Raw genomic sequence first — 23255 nt, forward strand, 5'->3', positions numbered from 1 at the left:
GTGACAGTGGCCTGTTCCAGTGGTGGGTGACGTGAAGCCTGATTCTCTGCTATGACATGAAGACTGATTCTGAGCTGACATAAGGCCAGATTCTCTGTTACGGGACCTCTCTCCTCTGTCTGGGTGCCGGGCCTAAATATGTAACAGTGGCCTGTTCCAGTGGTGGGTGACGTGAAGCCTGATTCTCTGCTATGACATGAAGACTGATTCTGTGCTGACATAAGGCCAGATTCTCTGTTACGGGACCTCTCTCCTCTGTCTGGGTGCCGGGGCCTAAATGTGTGACAGTGGCCTGTTCCAGTGGTGGGTGACGTGAAGCCTGATTCTCTGCTATGACATGAAGACTGATTCTGCGCTGACATAAGGCCAGATTCTCTGTTACGGGACCTCTCTCCTCTGCCTGGGTGCCTGGGCCTAAATGTGTGACAGTGGCCTGTTCCAGTGGTGGGTGACGTAAAGCCTGATTCTCTGCTATGACATGAAGACAGATTCTGTGCTGACATAAGGCCAGATTCTCTGTTACGGGACCTCTCTCCTCTGTCTGGGTGCCGGGGCCTAAATATGTGACAGTGGCCTGTTCCAGTAGTGGGTGACGTGAAGCCTGATTCTCTGCTATGACATGAAGACTGATTCTGCGCTGACATAAGGCCAGATTCTCTGTTACGGGACCTCTCTCCTCTGTCTGGGTGCCGGGGCCTAAATGTGTGACAGTGGCCTGTTCCAGTGGTGGGTGACGTGAAGCCTGATTCTCTGCTATGACATGAAGACTGATTCTGCGCTGACATAAGGCCAGATTCTCTGTTACGGGACCTCTCTCCTCTGCCTGGGTGCCTGGGCCTAAATATGTGACAGTGGCCTGTTCCAGTAGTGGGTGACGTGAAGCCTGATTCTCTGCTATGACATGAAGACTGATTCTGCGCTGACATAAGGCCAGATTCTCTGTTACGGGACCTCTTTCCTCTGTCTGGGTGCCGGGGCCTAAATGTGTGACAGTGGCCTGTTCCAGTGGTGGGTGACGTGAAGCCTGATTCTCTGCTATGACATGAAGACTGATTCTGCGCTGACATAAGGCCAGATTCTCTGTTACGGGACCTCTCTCCTCTGTCTGGGTGCGGGGCCTAAATGTGTGACAGTGGCCTGTTCCAGTGGTGGGTGACTTGAAGCCTGATTCTCTGCTATGACATGAAGACTGATTCTGTGCTGACATAAGGCCAGATTCTCTGTTACGGGACCTCTCTCCTCTGTCTGGGTGCCGGGGCCTAAATGTGGGACAGTGGCCTGTTCCAGTGGTGGGTGACGTGAAGCCTGATTCTCTGCTATGACATGAAGACTGATTCTGTGCTGACATAAGGCCAGATTCTCTGTTACGGGACCTCTCTCCTCTGTCTGGGTGCCAGGGCCTAATTGTGTGACAGTGGCCTGTTCCAGTGGTGGGTGACGTGAAGCCTGATTCTCTGCTATGACATGAAGACTGATTCTGCGCTGACATAAGGCCAGATTCTCTGTTACGGGACCTCTCTCCTCTGTCTGGGTGCCGGGGCCTAAATATGTGACAGTGGCCTGTTCCAGTGGTGGGTGATGTGAAGCCTGATTCTCTGCTATGACATGAAGACTGATTCTGTGCTGACATAAGGCCAGATTCTCTCTTACGGGACCTCTCTCCTCTGTCTGGGTGCCGGGGCCTAAATGTGTGACAGTGGCCTGTTCCAGTGGTGGGTGACGTGAAGCCTGATTCTCTGCTATGACATGAAGACTGATTCTGCGCTGACATAAGGCCAGATTCTCTGTTACGGGACCTCTCTCCTCTGTCTGGGTGCCGGGCATAAATGTGTGACAGTGGCCTGTTCCAGTGGTGGGTGACGTGAAGCCTGATTCTCTGCTATGACATGAAGACTGATTCTGCGCTGACATAAGGCCAGATTCTCTGTTACGGGACCTCTCTCCTCTGCCTGGGTGCCTGGGCCTAAATGTGTGACAGTGGCCTGTTCCAGTGGTGGGTGACGTAAAGCCTGATTCTCTGCTATGACATGAAGACTGATTCTGTGCTGACATAAGGCCAGATTCTCTGTTACGGGACCTCTCTCCTCTGTCTGGGTGCCGGGGCCTAAATATGTGACAGTGGCCTGTTCCAGTAGTGGGTGACGTAAAGCCTGATTCTCTGCTATGACATGAAGACTGATTCTGCGCTGACATAAGGCCAGATTCTCTGTTACGGGACCTCTCTCCTCTGTCTGGGTGCCGGGGCCTAAATGTGTGACAGTGGCCTGTTCCAGTGGTGGGTGACGTGAAGCCTAATTCTCTGCTTTGACATGAAGACTGATTCTGTGCTGACATAAGGCCAGATTCTCTGTTACGGGACCTCTCTCCTCTGCCTGGGCCTAAATATGTGACAGTGGCCTGTTACAGTGGTGGGTGACATGAAGCCTGATTCTCTGCTATGACATGAAGACTGATTCTGTGCTGACATAAGGCCAGATTCTCTGTTACGGGACCTCTCTCCTCTGTCTGGGTGCCGGGGCCTAAATGTGTGACAGTGGCCTGTTCCAGTGGTGGGTGACGTGAAGCCTGATTCTCTGCTATGACATGAAGACTGATTCTGCGCTGACATAAGGCCAGATTCTCTGTTACGGGACCTCTCTCCTCTGTCTGGGTGCCGGGGCCTAAATATGTGACAGTGGCCTGTTCCAGTGGGGGGTGACGTGAAGCCTGATTCTCTGCTATGACATGAAGACTGATTCTGTGCTGACATAAGGCCAGATTCTCTGTTACGGGACCTCTCTCCTCTGTCTGGGTGCCGGGGCCTAAATGTGTGACAGTGGCCTGTTCCAGTGGTGGGTGACGTGAAGCCTGATTCTCTGCTATGACATGAAGACTGATTCTGCGCTGACATAAGGCCAGATTCTCTGTTACGGGACCTCTCTCCTCTGTCTGGGTGCCGGGGCCTAAATGTGTGACAGTGGCCTGTTCCAGTGGTGGGTGACGTGAAGCCTGATTCTCTGCTATGACATGAAGACTGATTCTGCGCTGACATAAGGCCAGATTCTCTGTTACGGGACCTCTCTCCTCTGTCTGGGTGCCGGGGCCTAAATATGTGACAGTGGCCTGTTCCAGTGGTGGGTGACGTGAAGCCTGATTCTCTGCTATGACATGAAGACTGATTCTGTGCTGACATAAGGCCAGATTCTCTGTTACGGGACCTCTCTCCTCTGTCTGGGTGCCGGGGCCTAAATGTGTGACAGTGGCCTGTTCCAGTGGTGGGTGACGTGAAGCCTGATTCTCTGCTATGACATGAAGACTGATTCTGCGCTGACATAAGGCCAGATTCTCTGTTACGGGACCTCTCTCCTCTGTCTGGGTGCCGGGGCCTAAATGTGTGACAGTGGCCTGTTCCAGTGGTGGGTGACGTGAAGCCTGATTCTCTGCTATGACATGAAGACTGATTCTGCGCTGACATAACGCCAGATTCTCTGTTACGGGACCTCTCTCCTCTGCCTGGGTGCCTGGGCCTAAATGTGTGACAGTGGCCTGTTCCAGTGGTGGGTGACGTAAAGCCTGATTCTCTGCTATGACATGAAGACTGATTCTGTGCTGACATAAGGCCAGATTCTCTGTTACGGGACCTCTCTCCTCTGTCTGGGTGCCGGGGCCTAAATATGTGACAGTGGCCTGTTCCAGTAGTGGGTGACGTGAAGCCTGATTCTCTGCTATGACATGAAGACTGATTCTGCGCTGACATAAGGCCAGATTCTCTGTTACGGGACCTCTCTCCTCTGTCTGGGTGCCGGGGCCTAAATGTGTGACAGTGGCCTGTTCCAGTGGTGGGTGACGTGAAGCCTGATTCTCTGCTATGACATGAAGACTGATTCTGCGCTGACATAAGGCCAGATTCTCTGTTACGGGACCTCTCTCCTCTGTCTGGGTGCCGGGGCCTAAATGTGTGACAGTGGCCTGTTCCAGTGGTGGGTGACGTGAAGCCTGATTCTCTGCTTTGACATGAAGACTGATTCTGTGCTGACATAAGGCCAGATTCTCTGTTACGGGACCTCTCTCCTCTGCCTGGGCCTAAATATGTGACAGTGGCCTGTTCCAGTGGTGGGTGACATGAAGCCTGATTCTCTGCTATGACATGAAGACTGATTCTGTGCTGACATAAGGCCAGATTCTCTGTTACGGGACCTCTCTCCTCTGTCTGGGTGCCGGGGCCTAAATGTGTGACAGTGGCCTGTCCCAGTGGTGGGTGACGTGAAGCCTGATTCTCTGCTTTGACATGAAGACTGATTCTGTGCTGACATAAGGCCAGATTCTCTGTTACGGGACCTCTCTCCTCTGCCTGGGCCTAAATATGTGACAGTGGCCTGTTCCAGTGGTGGGTGACATGAAGCCTGATTCTCTGCTATGACATGAAGACTGATTCTGTGCTGACATAAGGCCAGATTCTCTGTTACGGGACCTCTCTCCTCTGTCTGGGTGCCGGGGCCTAAATGTGTGACAGTGGCCTGTTCCAGTGGTGGGTGACGTGAAGCCTGATTCTCTGCTATGACATGAAGACTGATTCTGCGCTGACATAAGGCCTGATTCTCTGTTACGGGACCTCTCTCCTCTGTCTGGGTGCCGGGGCCTAAATGTGTGACAGTGGCCTGTTCCAGTGGTGGGTGACGTGAAGCCTGATTCTCTGCTATGACATGAAGACTGATTCTCTGCTGATATGAAGCCAGATTCTCTGCTATGGCATGAAGAGACTGATTCTCTGCTGACGTGAAGCCAGATTCTCTGCTATGGGACCTCTGTCCAATTGATATTGGTTAATTTTTATTTTTTTTATTTTTATTTTAATTCATTTCCCTATCCACATTTGTTTGCAGGGGATTTACCTACATGTTGCTGCCTTTTGCAGCCCTCTAGCTCTTTCCTTGGCTGTTTTACAGCCTTTTTAGTGCCCAAAAGTTCAGGTCCCCATTGACTTCAATGGGGTTCGGGACGAAGTTCGGGTCGGGTTCGGATCCCGAACCCGAACATTTCCGGGAAGTTCGGCCGAACTTCTCGAACCCGAACATCCAGGTGTTCGCTCAACTCTAAATATAACTAGATTTAATATATTTGTGGCCACAAAACACCCCACAACCAATCAATATGTAGCAGTTATGCCATGATTGAGATAAAAAATGAAAATCAGACATCATATAGTAGATGACAGTACCTTTATAACAAAGCTATAACCAGCAATGTACCTCACATGGATCCAGAGATCTCCCCACTCATTGCTCCAATTGTTTTCTACACTCTCTTCAGTCTGGCATTTCAGGGGACATGTCCTTTCTGCTACAGCTTGCTGCATGTAACTGCCACAGCTTCTAACAGAAGATATAGCAGGTGGCAGTTAAAGTTTTAAACTGAGCATGTGCGACCAGCTCAGTGAGATGGACAAAAAAACGAAGGAAAAGAACAAACAGCAGGTGGCGCTATACAGATAAATTTTATTGAATAGCTCAGTGGTTATACAAAATTTTTAATTACATGCAATTACAAAAGTATTCAGATCAAGGTGCTGATTTGAAAAATGTAGAATATGTTCTGTGATACAACCACTTTAAAGGGCTTTTATAGCACTAACATATTGATAATAGTCAATATAAAGTTGTAAGTCATTAATATGAGATCATTGGGGGTCTGACAGCAGGCAACCCCACTGATCAGCTATTAGTGTCAGCCACTGTTTTCTAAGTATAGAGTGCAAAGAGCCAGAACACCAGAACCATACAGTATTTTGTGTAGTTGATCCTGAATAAGAGCTGAGTTGCAGTACCCAAAAATGGCCACTACATGGTGTATGAAGCTGTGGTGTTCCATCTCTATACACTGTTTACTTCTGATACCTTGACTGCTGCTCAGAGGCGGCTCTTCCATTAGGCCACTTAGGCAGCCGCCTAAGGCCTCGCGCTGGTGGGGGCCTTGCTCTGGCTCCCACCAGCACCTGACACCGCCGCAATTTAATTGTCTGCTCCTCCGGAAGGACGGACCTATCACCTAAGACACACACACACTAGTAGTAACTAAGTTAAGACGAGCCGCCGCGGCCAGGCCGCTCGAGCCCCTCTGCTCTCTGCCTCTTTAAGAGAGCAGAGGCTGCTGGCCGGCTCAGAGCGTGCCGCCGCACAGGCACGTCTCTATGCAACAGCAGACACGCCCCCTTCCCTCAGAGCGCTGCGCAGGCAGGGAGAGAAGAAGCGCCATCTCACCTCACCGCCACCGGCTGTGTGCCTGTGTCTGTTGTCCGGTGACCCGACGCCGACCCAACTGTTCTGGCTGCCGCCAGCGCCGCCCTGAAGACAGTGTCAGTGGTGGTGGACTCACTGGACTGTCTGTCACTGTGGATTGTGGAAGAATTAGAATCCTCCAAGGACCAAGGTGGTCAGGTGTGTGTCCCACTCCCTGTCCTGATGGCCGCTGTACCCCTCCTCCGAGTCCCCCCTCCCTGGTTGTCGCCTAATCTGATATTAAGAGAGAGAATAAGTTGGGGACTGAGAAATGGGCATTTGGGGGGGGGGGGGGTAAGATGTTGCTTACCCTCCCCCCCCAATTGCACATTTCTCAGTCCCCCTCCATGAGGCTTGCCTGGCAGCACATCTTCCCCCCCCCCCCCCCAATTGCACATTTCTCAGTCCCCTAAACCCCCTCCATGAGGCTTGCCTGGCAGCACATCTTACCCGTGCAATTTGGGGGGGGGGGGGGGGTAGGATGTGCTGCCAGGCAAGCCTCATGGAGGGGGTTTAGGGGACTGAGAAATGTGCAATTGGGGGGGGGTAAAATGTGCTGCCAGGCAAGCCTCATGGAGGGGACATGTAATAGACAGACTAAGGATACTATACCAAGTGTTTTTGTTTGTAGTTAATCTTTATTAGCGCTTGCATATCTTGTGTTCTTGGGGGCCTCATGTTCGAGTTTCGCCTAAGGCCTCACAAAGTCTAGAGCCGCCTCTGCTGCTGCTAACAGCTGATCGGTGGGAATGCATGTCAGGAGAGGTGACAGCTTCTCTTCAACATCTCATGTCTGCTTTTTCCTTTCACATTGTCCTCCCCGTCCTGGTTTCTAGTAAACAGTTCACAAAATTAATGTTTGTACAATTAATATCTAAGAAGTCATTAAATCAGATCACAGAGCTTTTCAATAGATTTCAAAAGATTAATTCATAAATGGAGGATAATTACTTATATCCAATCAGATCATGAGAATATTGGTAGCAACAGAAGAGGGGTGTGTTTATTTTGCACAAGGCAGTGACCCATCTACTGATATGATTATGTTAGTGAGGACAGGGATGCATATGACCACTAAGTCGGGAAAAAGAAGAATGTGTGAGCCAAAAACAGACTTTGATAGAAGTTGGATACTCTAGAACAGTGTTTCCCAACCAGTGTGCGTCCAGCTGTTGCAAAACTACAACTCCCAGCATGCCCGCGCAGCCAAAGGCTGTCCGGGCATGCTGGGAGTTGTAGTATTGCAACAGCTGGAGGCACATTGGTTGGAAAATACTGCTCTAGGAGAACTGAACGACAAGGCTCCCGTTATATGGATGAATAATGGCTAAATATGCCAGGAAGGCATAATCAAATAGAAGATCCTTCCTGTTAAGTCATGTATACATCATCGGAAATGCACTTAGTGATCGTCATGAATGTTCTCCTTAGGGCACACTCTAAAAGGAAATAATTTAATCTGTACCAATAGGAGTCACAAATGCATCAAAATGTTCCCAAATTCCCACAGTACCCATGGGTGTTCAGTGACCACATACAGCAATTATATTAGAGGTTATGGACACCTTTGTGGGCATTTTTTTTTGTTATTGCATTCTAATCCATTTGTGCTAATAGTTGCTTTTTAGAATTAGAGATGAGCGAAGTTTTGAAAAATTATATTCAGCCAATTCACCGAACTTCGACAAGAAATTTGATTCGTTCTGAATTTATAGCAATAAATCAGGCATTCCCAGGCCACTGTGCCTAATCATACTTATCCCACTTGGAGGCCCAATCTCAGTGTGAAGGCTTGGAAGTTAAGGAACCTTTGCACGGGTAGATGATTGGTATGATTGAGCAACGAATGAGTTATTTCTTGTTGTAGTGAATGTTTCAACAATGACCTTTGAGATGCTCTGATTATCATTCACAAAATCCTAAATTTCATTGCATGTTCCATCGTTTATAAAACAGACTGTTGCATTTACAGAAAGCGATAACTTGAGTGGCGTGCTTAAACACACCCACGGTGTAATCGTCTGTACTTCGTGTAAAGGTACCTGGAGGCACAGTAATGCCCCTTGCAGATGTTTTGTCTGCGATCGCGTTCAGTTTTTATCGCGTGGGTGCAATGCGATTTAATGCGTTTTGCACGCGCGTGATAAAAAAAACTAAAAGCATGCAAACATCTCTTAGCAACTTTCCGTGAAAAATGCATCGCTTCCGCACTTGCGATGCGATATTCACGGAGCTCAATACACTTCGATGGGGCCAGCGTTGCGTGAAAAATTGCTGAATATAGAACATGCTGCAATTTTCACGCAACGCACAAGTGATGCACAAACCAATGCACATGTACACAGACCCATTGAAATGACTGGGTCCAGATTCCGTGCGGGCTCAATGCATTCGCATCACTCATTGCACCCGCTCGTGTGAAAGGGGCCTAAGTCTATCAATAAAGTAACGGATTCGCTATGAATGTCGCAGCAGTTGAACAACACGGCGATTATACTCGACCTGCAATCTCCCTACTGTCTCACTATGCTCTCCCTACAGTCTCAAAAAACTCTCCCTACAATCTCCCTGCACTGTCCCTGGACTCTCCCTATCGAATATTCATCCAATATTCTGTTTTCAGCAACACTGTCCCTAGCGCATGAGCGCTTGCAACATCTCTCCCTATGCTCAGCTCGCAGTTTTCCTACTCCACCCTTGTACTGGAGTGAGATCACAACTTTTTTTGCAACTTAAAAAAAAAAAGTCTCATTGATAAATCTGGAGTGTAACTCATTAACATAGCTAACAACACCCACTTCCCCACCCATATTTCTAAACTGGAGTGAGTGGTGTAAAAATGCAAAAAAGTCACAAACGTCCCATTTTGCTACTTTTAGAAGCCAGACTTCTGGAATGAAGCCATGATAGATCAGATCCTTGGTACTGGAAAATTTCTTGGACTATGCAGATATTTTTCTACTAATTCTGGGGGGTGAAGCTACTGTGTATATGACCCGTATGAACATACCCTTATTATCATTTATTAATATTATCTAAATGGGTTTTCAGGGATTTTTTAACTGATGACCTAATAACAATACATTAGTAAGTGGCTTGTATTAACTTCTTCTACATCATAAATGCTATTTGCTGAAGTGAGACAACCCCTTTACAGTAAGGCTGGGTTCACACCTGAGCATATTCGATAAGCGCTGTTTACACGCGTTTTTATCGGGTGTTTTATCAGTATTTTGGGGAGTTTTTGTATTTTGGAAATGCGCGTCGTACGCGCGTTCTTGCTATTGACCACAGAGGCGTACAATGAAAAACAGAGGTGTTACGCGCGACAATACGCCCCAAAGAAGCTCCTGTACTTCTTGGGGCGTAAGGCGTTTTACAGCGCGTTCGTACGCGCTGTAAAATGCTCAGGTGAGAACCATGCCCATAGGGAAACATTGGTTTTTGCCTATTGAGCGTTTTACAGCGCGTAGGAACGCGCTGTAAAATGCTCAGGTGTGAACCTAGCCTAACTCTGTTTGCTAAAATCCTATAGCATAGCTTCTAGCACCTTGTGCAGCACGAATGCAGCCACAGTAAATAGGCCACGTGATATACAAGCATTCCTCTGCTGCCATTACCTAGAAATGAGAATATCTGCATTAATGTGGTGTTTTGTATTGAAGCATCTAGTCCGTTTATGTTCTCAATACTATTAAGCGTATTTCCTAAGGCAACCATTTCTGCACAGATACCTAAATAAATGCTAGAAATAGATCGTTCCCCAAATTATAAAAGCATTTGAATTTCAGTTTTGCTTTAGTACATTGAAAGCCTGGGGAAATCTAGAGGGTTTTGCTGGCAAAATGATTGACTTAATTGTCCATGAAAACTTTCACCAACTACAGGTGTACTCAATTAACATCTCATTAAAGAAAAACCTCTTGAACTTGTGATAAGCCGTCAGCTTTGTATAGTGTAAATGGAGGATATAATTGATAGCCAGTGCCGTGCAGGGTTAAGTGCTTTTAATAACATGTACTCTCCTTATAAAGTTCACCTTTGCCATCAATAGTTCAAAAAAAAAAGAAGAAAAGGAAAATTATTGTAAAAAAGTACAACTTAGATTTTCTTGATATATTCGTACAGTATCCATTGTGGCACAAAACATTTAAAGAAATACATTGCTGATTAGAAATGACTATGAATGCATTTCGGATATTGTAATTGGTGATAAGGTCATATAAATTTACATAATTTCTATTAGTTACAGGCTATGTCTGCTGTAAGGGATCGCCTTTCTTTCAGGGGGTCGCAACCACATATCGTACTTCTTCAGGACACCAGGATAAAGGTCCAAACAACGCTTTTATTTGGCACCAGCACAAACAAAAATTATACAAAATAAACACCTGCCCATCTAGGCACTTGCTAATACAAAATAACGTATCCATGACTCACCTAAAGAGCCCTGTTCGAAAACGGAAATAAAATGCGGCTTTCCTCAGCCAAACAGTCCAGCAGCCTCCAGGCTGTGACAACTCCAGTACCTTTTGGTGGGATTATGGCCCAGTAGTCCTCCTGACTCTGGCCGTGCGACCCCACAGGCATCGCTGGATCCCCTAAACTTCGGGCTATCACGTAACCTCGTGGCCCCTCAACCTTCCTGGCTGTGACCACTCCGAGCCTCTGCAGGTCTCTGTTCCAAATCACTCTCTCCTAACTGACACCCTTGGGAGGTGCTTTATCCCAGTCTGATTATCGCAGACCTCACCTGCGATCCTCTCTGGACCAAGGGAACACCCGTTCTGGAAAGGTGTGGATTGGCAGATCCCACTTCCAGTCCTATCTGCCAGTCCAACAAAAATTCAGCCCAGAATATACCAAAAGCCACCTTGTCTCAGCCACCTACATGCTGCTGAGACTATTGCATCCCGGATTTTAGCTATTCCACCCAGCTGAGGTATCTGAGTGGGATATACACACCTTCCCACACTGTCCACCTTATCACACTGCCTATTAAACCATTGTATTGCTCTTATGGGTCTAAAATAAAAAATAAGCTTTGTATATAGTTTTGATTAAAAGCAATGTACCATTTTTGGTCAATAGCTCCTTATGTGTTTCCGTGGTAACAGAAAACAAATTATCCATGTGTAGTCTGATCCTGCAGTCATACTTCCTCCCATCTGCTTCATTCTATTAGATAATATGTAGTGTTGGGCGAGCATGCTCGGCACATCGCGCGTGCTTGAGTCAGTGTATTTAAATCTAATTTAGCCTCTATTTCTGAAAAGTTTCTGGCGGGATTCAAACTCACAACCTTCTACATTACAGCCCAGAATGGTGACCACTACACTATAGAGCTACATAGCCAGTTACTTAAAAAATTAAAAAAAAATTTGAGACTTCTGCTGTATAGGAATACACTAGTAATTAGGGTTGAGCGAACCCGAACTGTAAAGTTCGGGTTCGTACCGAACTTTACGGTATTCGGCACCCGAACATTTCAGTAAACGTTCGGGTTCGGTGTTCGGGTAATATTAATATACCATCGGATCGGAGTTTTCTCCAATCCGATGGTATATTTTAACTTGAAGCATCCCCATCACCATGGGAACGCCTCTATATTAGAATATACCATTGGATTTGAGTTAGATCGTGAAAACTCAGATCCGACAGTATATTCTAACATAGAGGCGTTCCCATAGTGATGGGGACGCTTCAAGTTAGAATATACTGAGAAATGTGGACATAACGGCCCCCTGCTGCCTGGCAGCACCTGATGTCTTACAGCGGGCTGTTACCCACACAATTAACCCCTCAGGTGCCGCACCTGAGGGGTTAATTGTGCAGATCACAGCCCCCTGTAAGAGATCAGGTGCTGCCAGGCAGCAGGAACCAGACCCCCCTCCCTCCTCAGTATTAAAATCATTTGTGAAAAAATTAGTCCAGCTCACCTTCCTGGTAAAATGTGTAGTCCCGGCTCCAGAGGCCCTAGGGGAGTGTTCCCGTGGCAGGCTGCAGATAAGTAAAGAAAGGTCCCGGAGACAAATAGAGTTCCTCTGTCAGCTCTTCTTTATTATTCACGTATGGTTGACAGACATAACCACCAAGTACACGGCAGGAACATTGACGCGTTTCGGGTGAGTACCCTTAGACTAAGGGTACTCACCCGAAACGCGTCAATGTTCCTGCCGTGTACTTGGTGGTTATGTCTGTCAACCATACGTGAATAATAAAGAAGAGCTGACAGAGGAACTCTTTGTCTCCGGGACCTTTCTTTACTTATTAAAATCATTGGTGGCCAGTGCGGCCCCCCCTCCCCAGAATCAAAATCATTGGTGGCTAGTGCGGCCCCCCCACCCCCACCCACCCCATATTAAAATCATTGGTGTCCAGTGCGGCCTCCCCTCCCCCCCCTAATTAAAATCCCACCCCTCCCCCCATCATTGGTGGCAGCGGAGCGGCAGTTCCGATCGGAGTCCCAGTTTAATCGATGGGGCTCCGATCGGTTACCATGGCAGCCAGGACACTACTGTAGTCCTGGCTGCCATGGTTACTTAGCACTTTTAGCAGCATTATACTTACATGCGCTGTCTGTGGCCGGCCGGCGCTCCTCCTACTGGTAAGTGAAAGGTCTGTGCGGCGCATTGCTTATAGTACAGACCTGTCACTTACCACTAGGAGGAGCGCCCGGCTGGCCACAGACAGCGCACGTAAGTATAATGCTGCTAAAAGTGCTAAGTAAGCATGGCAGCTAGGACTGCAGTAGCGTCCTGGCTGCCATGGTAACCGATCGGAGCCCCAGCGATTAAACTGGGACTCCAATCGGAACTGCCGCTCCACTGCCACCAATGATGGGGGGGAGGGGGGTTGTTAACCTGTGGCCACTGCCACCAATGATTTTAATTAGGGGTGGGGGTGGGGGGGAGAGGGGAGGCCGCATTGGACACCAATGATTTTAATAGGGGGGGCCGCACTAACCACCAATGATTTTAATAGAGGGGTGGGAATGGGGGGGCCGCACTGGCCACCAATCATTTTAATACTGGAGAAGGAGGGAGGGGGGGCCGCACTGGCCACCAATGATTTTAATACTGGGGAGGGAGGGGGGTCTGGCCCCTGCTGCCTGGCAGCACCCGATTTCTTACACGGGGCTGAGATCCGCACAATTAACACAGTTCTTAGTATATTCTTACTTGATGCGTCCCCATCACCATGGGAACGCCTCTGTGTTAGAATATACTTTCGGATCTGAGTTTTCACGATCGTGAAAACTCAGATCTGAAAAAGCTAATACTATTATTTTCCGTTATAACCATGTTATAACGGAAAATAATAAAGGGAAGTTCGGGTCCCCATTAACTTCTATGGGGTTCGGGTTCGGGTCCAAGTTCGGATCAAGTTCAGGTCCCGAACCCGAACATTTTTTAAAAGTTTGGCCGAACTCTCCAAACCCGAACATCTAGGTGTACGCTCAAATCTACTAGTAATATGCTGTATGTTCAAACGGTTATGAACAAGTAGTGGCCGGATAAATGGAGAATGACTGCAGGGTCAGACTGCACAGAGATTGCTTGTAGTCTGTTACCATGGAGACAGGTCTTTCAACAATTGGGTTTAAGATGTTACTCTTATAGAAGTCAAAATGAAGTCTGCAGCTATATAAAATGAAATGTGTATAGGTATAGATACACATAAAATAGGACGTTTTCATGGTGCTTCTTAGCACTACTGTACCATAACCGACCACCTGAGTTATGAGGATTGGTGCTTGTTTGCTTCCAGTTCATTTTTAAAAGGCCTCATGCATACAACCTTATTTTCGGTCCGCATCCGATCCACATTTTTGCGGATTGGATGCCGACCCATTAATTTCAATAGGGTCGCTAAAGATGCAAACAGGCCACAGTCTGCTGTCCACATCTTTATGTCTGTTCGTCAGCCCCACAAAAAAAAAGTCTGTCTTGTGGACAAGAATAGGTATTTCTAACAAAGGGCAGGACATACTAATCTGCAAATTGCAGTCGCAGCATGTTGCGTGTCACATTGTGGCACCATTGACAATCATTAGGTACAATTGCAGCTAGCCCCTGAGGAGCCAGTGCAGAGGATGGGAGTGGTAGTGTCCCTGATGAGGTGTTGTGTTACAGCATACTCCCTCAGGCCGTTGCTCCCTGGGAATCGGTGCAGTGAAAAATCTGACCATAATCTGTAGCACATCCAGCAGTATCAAGTATAGTTTCTGGCACCATTTGTGGAGGTATGGGGGCTGGTGTGGCAATTTATTGCCACTTGCAGCCACTTGTGGAATATGTCTACAGTTTGAAAAGGTCTAGGTGATGGGTGTCTGAGCGGTAGTCCCTCACCTGCAGCAGGGTCTCGATTCTGGCAATTTTTGTAGCATGAAGGTCTCGCAGGGCAACTGTATTTACTCCCTTGGAGTAGGAGCTCAGGCATATGCTTCCTGTCTCCACTCTCTCTGGACTCGAATTCCCCCATTTTACAAGATGTAGGACCAGCCCACTCCCACTAAGAGGGGAGGAACAAGCAATTTCAGCTACCCCCAGGTTTTTAGCCGCAGCCTTAGGGTCTTTTAAATGTACAAATGATCTGACCGATTATTGGGGATGAGCAATTATATAAATGCTCATTCCAGATGATTAGCCTGTGTGAGCGGTCGTTCATCGGGTGATTGTGTCATTCTTCCGGCATGAAAAAACATTGTTCCTATGCAACAGATCATGCTGTCTAAACAACAATCTGTTGCACAAGAAAAATGATTCTCTATGGGGTCAAGCGATCTCTGTTTCCATAGCTCGTTCCCCATATAGCAGAGGTATGACTGCATGTAAATGCAGCCTTCATCTTCGCTGATGATCTGCTTCATTCCCGATAATCTGTCAGGTCATCTGTCCATGTAAAAGGATCCATAGTCTTGGGATGCTACCAAAACCTTATTTGCATATGTTGTAACGAGGAAATTTCTGCACATGTTCTCACCACCCATTCAAATAATGATATAGCCAACCTGGACACCATTTCACATGGGCTGTTTCTTGAAAGAGAGCTAGATTTGGGGTTTCAGGGTAGTTTTCATAAAATGTTTCATAAGACATCATTTGTAGACCAGAAAATCCTCAGATGACTAATTTATAAGCACCAACTGGTTATTTGTTTTCTGCAACAACTGTATATTAATCTTAATAATCTACCGTCTTACTGAAAAAAAAATTAGAAAAGAAATTAAATATGGAGGAATTTTAATCTTCTAATTAAATCGATAGAGAAATGCATCTGCATAACAGAATTGAAAAGCTGGAGGTCATACGCTTTAATAAAGTAGAAATGAGCTCAATGATGAGTATCATCTAACTCAATGACAGGTCTCCCCAAGGTAATTAGTAGGTGTGGTTACTGATACCAAAATGAATCGAGCACTCGAGCACCTGCAGAGCTGTGAACTCTTGAAAATCTTTACTCATTCTGTGTGAGATCTCTGTCTTGGCATTAGACCTGACTGCAAACAATTAAGCGTTTTAACAACAATGAATCTCATTATTCTAGTTGAAATAAATGTCCCTGATCTTGGAAGTCCCATACACTTAGCGAAGTTGCGTTGAAATGAAAAATGATCCTTCTCTTCGACTTTGTCAGTTTATCAGCATTATCAGGCTAATGAATGGCCCTGTACTTTTATCTGACGCTCATCCTGGAACAGATTGCTGCATTTACTGCAGCCAGTGAAGAGCTTCTACGCGGATGGAGGCCATTTTGTAGGCTACAGTCATATCATCTTCTCTATGAAACATCACAAAGGGTAAGGAAATGTGAAGATTGAGAAACTGAGCATTACAGACACAAGCACATAAGGTATAAATTGTAGTTATTCTGTCATATTAAATTTTGTTGTTTTTATGCTCCTCCGTAGAAGAACCACTAGTATTGAAATCTATTTAGAGCTGGCCATACACTTTAAATGGACTTGACCAACCACCTGTGTGTGTGGTCTCCCAGTGCTTGTCCAACAGATGTTGGATGTTTTTGGGGGAGATAAGGATCAATAAAGTTGGATTTCAACTGACAGATCCTTTTGTTCTTGAGAGATAAGCCACCACCAGAGGAGTCTGACTGTCGTTTTTTCCCATCTCCTACATTTGCATGCTCAGCCAAATATGACTAGTTATTATGGGAGGATCAGGAGAAACAGCTTTCGTAGAAATTAGTTTTGGACCTGCAGTTAGCTCATGTCTGTGTCTTACTTAGGGCAGATTTATTATTGCAGGAGTCTATGGGGCCTCCTGGTCTTCACCATTAGGCCCCTCATGGTAGTATGGACTTTCTCTGTCACACTTCTAGGCTGTAGAATGAAAAGTAGTCACTAATCATTGAACGTGCACTACTGAAAGTACCAAGAAAAGATGTGGTGGCCACAGGATAGCCAAGGATACTAGGAAGGCAGTCAATGCAAAAGTACTAAGAAAGATCCAGTGCAAAATCAGAAATAGAACCATGGTCAATTTCTGGAGGTCAGAGAAGGAAAGTACCAGGCAGAAATCCAAAGGAGAGGGAGGAATGATAGGACATGGTAAAATGTTGAAATAAAGAAGGTGACTTGTAGAGTGCAATAGGTAAATGCAATGCAAAACTTATTACGGTTTAAATGAGATCTGTAGGACCAGGTAGTCTTGCATTATTACAGTACCCATATATTAGTGGTAGTATCATACAGTAGTTTCTGCGTCACTTTCATACCAACAGCACTTACCTGTAGTGTTTTGCATTGCATCTGACTTGATCCCAGCAGTGGTGTTTGAAAATTTAGGAGTAGACAGAAGAATTTAAATAAGGTTGGTTTTGGAGAACCCTAATGAGACCAAGGGCAGACTGGGAACTTAAAGTGGCCCTAGAAAAAAAGACTAAAAGTGGCCCTTGTTGTAGGTGGGTCCAGATTGACAGGCTGGGGGCAACACAAGTAGGCAGGGCCAACACTAGTAGTCGATGCCAACAATAGTATAGTTCAACACAAAATACTGCCCCAACAGAACCAAATACCCCCAGGAAGCTCAAAATATTGCCACCCTAGCTATAGTATTCAGTCATATCGCTGTCCTGAGGATGGTGATACAGTTGAACTCAGGAGGACACCTGGCCAATGGCCAGTCGCAGAAGTATCTAATGTGCATTAATTAATGCCGAGAGCATCAGGTTGTTATGTACCCAGCCAGTAGCTGTGAGGAGGGCTCGGGTAGCCGCGTAAGCGTCGTCCCACTGGGAAATTTCCCTGTAGGGTCTATGGCCAGTCCGCCCCTGAATTAGACTATATTTTAACATCTATATTAGATAAATACTACTCAGCCACACACCCTTCAGTTCTACTGAACTAAATACAGATTCCACTAGGGTCCTATGAAGGATTTAGTAGAATGGTGGCGATCAGGGTCTTATACTCTGAAAAAGTGTGAAACTGGTAGAAGGAGCATTAACACAGAGAGTTAAAAATAACGCTGCAAATCTGGCCTAAATGTCTGTACTAGGAATGAGCGAATAGACTTGTCTCATTAGCAAGCGTTCTTCACCTGTGAGGGGCTGTCCCCACAGGTGAAGAAGCTCCCACCTGACTCTTGATTGATAGGGCTGGACCTCTCTCTTGGCCCTGAAATCTTGCTTCTGCACTGCTGCTTTGAGTAGCAGAGCAAGTGCAGAGGCCCTGCTTCTGCTACTAGAGCAGTGACTGCCCATGCGCTGCTACACTTCTGGGTAGTGGCGAATGAACAGTTGCTACTCCGGAAGCAGAAGCAGGGCCTCTGCGGTTGCGCCGGTACTCAGAGCAGCTGACTCTGTTTTGTCACTAGTCAAGCACTCTCCCTACCACATATTGCTTTGCTTGGCCGTAACCAAGGTCCGGGACGGTCTCTATGTGTGATGGCTGGAAAAACTAATATAATAAGCTCAATTATTGCATGAGAATTTCGGTGTTACATTCTTTATGCGAACACAGATCTATTTCTACCACAGACCACCTCCCTAAATAACACTAGAGTGCCGACCATTATCTTATCAGCTACTCAGAGCAGCAGCACAAGTGCAATATTGGCAATCAAGAGTCAGGTGGGCGCTTAATCGCCTTCAGGGACAAACCCCTTACAGGTTATGAAGTCATGCTGATGAGACAAATAGATTTTTAGAATCGATTCACTCATCTGCACCAAAATCTGCAATGAAATGCTGATTTGCCAGCAGTTTGCATTGAAGGTCCAACTAAATGTTACCAATTGAGGGGGTGTCTCTGTACAGTCTGACAATTTCTAATCAGTGCTGCCAGTATCAGGCTGTGAAGGGACCTCCCCCCCCCACCCCAATTGGTAACACCCAGCTAGACCTTCACTGTAAACTGCTGTCAATTCAGTCATTACATATGTGGACTTCATTGCAGATTTTGGTGCAGATTAGGGATGAGCGAATAGCATCTAAAAATCGATTAGTCTCATCGAGAAGGAATAATAAAGTCATAAGAATAGATGCTCCAGAATTGTTATTACATGTAGAATGCAAGTACAGATGTAGCAGGGTTAACACACATGCTTTATGAGACATGTTATCTAAACTAAATGCATTAAGCAATTGCTTTTCAATGGCATTTGTTTCAAGATAACGCGATGAGTTAAGAAATTTGAGTTAAGAGTGTGTGTGTTACCCCTGCTACATAGTTGCTAAAAAAGACATTTCAGGAGAAGTGAGGTCAATGAGACTGAAGAAGGAACACAGAGGCTGGTGTTATTTAAAGGTTGCTCTTCCCTTCTTCCTATACCAGGATGCGACCAGCTGTTTTGTGGGCACAGTTTTTAGAATATTATACTTTACTGAACTACAATTAAAGTCACGCTCTTCCTGGTATTCTATACTTTCAAGTAACATTTGGATTTTTTTTTTTTAAATATAAAAGCCAGTATGCAAAAATGTTGCTAGAATATAATTAGTAATTAGTTTGCAGGCTCCATAAAATCACTAGTATTTAGAAGACTTGCAAAATGAATTAGCATATGCAAGAAACAAACATATGCAAATGTAATTCCCTGTGAGCAGCAACCCAAATAAACAAAAAAACAATTCAGCATCTGTAAAACAAAGTTATACGGAGGTTTTAATCTGGGGCTATTCCTAATGGGCCATCTCCACAACAGTACTGTAGCTTCAGATGGTTCCTATGTTCTACAGCATCACCTATGCTCTCAGGTGACACTACCAAGTCCCAATGCAATGAATGCAATAAAAACAATAAAAAGATTATTCAGACTTAAAAGGAACACTCCAATCACAGTTGACACACAGCGTTATATCTGGTGCAGGGTCTGCAATGGCAGAGGGTGACACAGGGATTCCCTCTTTTATTCCTGTGTCACGCTCCACCAAGTCAGGTCCTGCACTAGTACATCACTTTTGCCTGCCAATTCAACATCTTCCAGTGAATAGGGGATAGCTTTTTCTTGCCATAATAACTAGTGTTGATCGAGCACCAAAGTGCTCTGGTGGTCGGGTGCTCTGGCCGAACACATCGTGGTGCTCGGGTGCTCAGTATAATGGAAGTCAATGGGAGAACCTGACCATTAAACCAGGCACCCCCTGCTCTGAAGAGGGGAGGGTGCCTGGTTCATGGGAAAAGGTCAGAAAATGATGGAAACACCACCAAAATGGTTTGGGAACAGCATGGGGAGGATGTCTGTATGCATCTTGGACTCCCAGGTCACTGCTGGGAATGATGTTGTCCGAGAAGAACGCCACCTTTACAGACTGATAATAATACGCACCAAACCAAAGATAAAATACATTTTAGAGGAAAAATTGTTAGGAAACATTCTTTCCTGTATATTTACTTGTATATAAAGTGCAAGTGCTGCCAAAAATTACAAGGAAGAGGCACTCAGATACAACCTGTATATCACATAAAGGAGGGCCTCATTTACATTGTAGTGCAATTGTTCATGTAGTGGGACATACACTCATAAAGTCTATGCACTAAGTGAAAGGGCTGCCAAAAATTACAATGAACAGGAACTCCAATACACCCTTTGTTACACATAAAGGAAGGCATCATACATACCCTTGAAAAATTATGATTGATGGCCGGCTGGCGACCCTCAAAAACATTTGGAGCAAGGGCCTGCTGATCTGACCAAATCTAAAACATTGTGGGCGAGGGTCTGCTGCCGCTTTAGTGACTCTGGATAACCTGGGGACGATCGCACGTCCCTGTGACGGCGACGATCCATTTGGATGTCTGCCCTATCAACTTTTGATGTTATTTTCAGCGCAAACCATGGTGACCACGGGTAACGGGGGAATCATGGTTCAATTCTGGAGAGGGAGCCTGAGAAACAGCTACGGCTACCACATCCAAGCAAGGCAGCATGCGCGCAAATTACCTATTAGGTATAATTAGGTGAGCTGACCCTTTAAAAGATTTTAGGTGCAGGCCTGCTGGTGAGCTGACCCTGTAAAATATTTTAGGTGAAGGCCTGCAGGTGAGCTGACCCTGTAAAAGATTTTAGGTGCAGGCCTGCTGGTGAGCTGACCCTGTAAAAGATTTTAGGTGAAGGCCTGCAGGTGAGCTGACCCTGTAAAAAATTATATGCAAGGGCCTGCTGGTGAGCGGACCCTGTAAAAATGATATGCAAGGACATACTGGTAAGCTGACCCTGTAAAATATTAAATGCGAGGGCCTGCTGGTTAGCTGGCCTTGTAAAATATTTTAGGTGCGGGCCTGCTGGTGAGCTGACCCTCTAAAAGGTTGTAGGTGAGGGCCTGCAGGTGAGCTGATCCTGTAAAACATTATATGCAAGGGTCTTCAGGTGAGCTGACCCTGTAAAAGATTTGAGGTGCAGGCCTGTTGGTGAGATGACCTGTAAAAGATTTTAGGTGCCGGCCTGCTGGTGAGCTAACCCTCTAAAAGGTTGGAGGTGAGGGCCTGCAGGTGGGTTGACCCTGTAAAACATTATATGCAAGGGTCTTCAGTAGAGATGGCCCGAACTATCCGACGGCGAACAGTTCCCGGCGAACATAGCTTGTTCGCGTTCGCCTCTGCCGGGCGAACACATGCGATGTTCGGTCCGCCCCCTATACATCATCATTGAGCAAACTTTGACCCTGTACCTCACAGTCAGCAGACACATTCCAGCCAATCAGCAGCATACCCTCCCTCCCAGACCCTCCCACCTCCTGCACAGCATCCATTTTAGATTCATTCTGAAGCTGCAGTCTTAGTGAGAGGAGGGAGACTGTAACTGCTGCTGATTTAATTGGGAAATCGATAGCTAGGCTAGTGAATTCAGTGTCCACTCCAGTCCTGAAAGACTCATCTGATCTCTGCTGTAAGGACAGCGTCCTGACAGCACCCCAAAAAGCCCTTTTTAGGGCTGCAACATTAGTCTGCTTTTTTTTTTTCCTTTATATACATATTGCAGTTGCCTGGCCTGCCTGTGTGTGAGGAGCTGCAGGCCCACAGACTGTAGTGTGCCCACTGCCAGTGCTCACCCCTGTCATTCCGTGTGGCACAGGACTTTGCTTAAAAAAAGGCACTTAATTTTTACACTTTAATCTAAGGTTAGTTGCCTGCCAGTGTGTGTCAGGCTGACTTCCACTGACTGTAGTGTGCCCACTGCCAGTGCCCACCACTCATACCGGCTGGCACAGGACTTTGCATAAAAAAGGCATTTAATTTTTACACTTTAGTGTAATTTCAGCTGCTTGCCTGCTGCTAGTGTGTGTCAGGCCGACTTCAACTGACTGTAGTGTGCCCACTGCCAGTGCCCACCCCTGTCATCCCGTGTGGCACAGGACTTTGCTTAAAAAAAAGGCACTTAATTTTTACACTTTAATCTAAGGTTAGTTGCCTGCCAGTGTGTGTCAGGCTGACTTCCACTGACTGTAGTGTGCCCACTGCCAGTGCCCACCACTCATACCGGCTGGCACAGGACTTTGCATAAAAAAGGCATTTAATTTTTACACTTTAGTGTAATTTCAGCTGCTTGCCTGCTGCTAGTGTGTGTCAGGCCGACTTCAACTGACTGTAGTGTGCCCACTGCCAGTGCCCACCCCTGTCATCCCGTGTGGCACAGGACTTTGCTTAAAAAAAAGGCACTTAATTTTTACACTTTAATCTAAGGTTAGTTGCCTGCCAGTGTGTGTCAGGCTGACTTCCACTGACTGTAGTGTGCCCACTGCCAGTGCCCACCACTCATACCGGCTGGCACAGGACTTTGCATAAAAAAGGCATTTAATTTTTACACTTTAGTGTAATTTCAGCTGCTTGCCTGCTGCTAGTGTGTGTCAGGCCGACTTCAACTGACTGTAGTGTGCCCACTGCCAGTGCCCACCCCTGTCATCCCGTGTGGCACAGGACTTTGCTTAAAAAAAAGGCACTTCATTTTTACACTTTAATCTAAGGTTAGTTGCCTGCCAGTGTGTGTCAGGCCGACTTCAACTGACTGTAGTGTGCCCACTGCCAGTGCCCACCCCTGTCATCCCGAGTGGCACAGGACTTTGCTTAAAAAATAGGCACTTAATTTTTACACTTTAATCTAAGGTTAGTTGCCTGCCAGTGTGTGTCAGGCTGACTTCCACTGACTGTAGTGTGCCCACTGCCAGTGCCCACCACTCATACCGGCTGGCACAGGACTTTGCATAAAAAAGGCATTTAATTTTTACACTTTAGTGTAATTTCAGCTGCTTGCCTGCTGCTAGTGTGTGTCAGGCCGACTTCAACTGACTGTAGTGTGCCCACTGCCAGTGCCCACCCCTGTCATCCCGTGTGGCACAGGACTTTGCTTAAAAAAAAGGCACTTCATTTTTACACTTTAATCTAAGGTTAGTTGCCTGCCAGTGTGTGTCAGGCCGACTTCAACTGACTGTAGTGTGCCCACTGCCAGTGCCCACCCCTGTCATCCCGAGTGGCACAGGACTTTGCTTAAAAAATAGGCACTTAATTTTTACACTTTAATCTAAGGTTAGTTGCCTGCCAGT

This window comes from Bufo bufo, chromosome 7, assembly GCF_905171765.1.
Source record: "Bufo bufo chromosome 7, aBufBuf1.1, whole genome shotgun sequence".
In the NCBI taxonomy this organism is placed as follows: domain Eukaryota; kingdom Metazoa; phylum Chordata; class Amphibia; order Anura; family Bufonidae; genus Bufo; species Bufo bufo.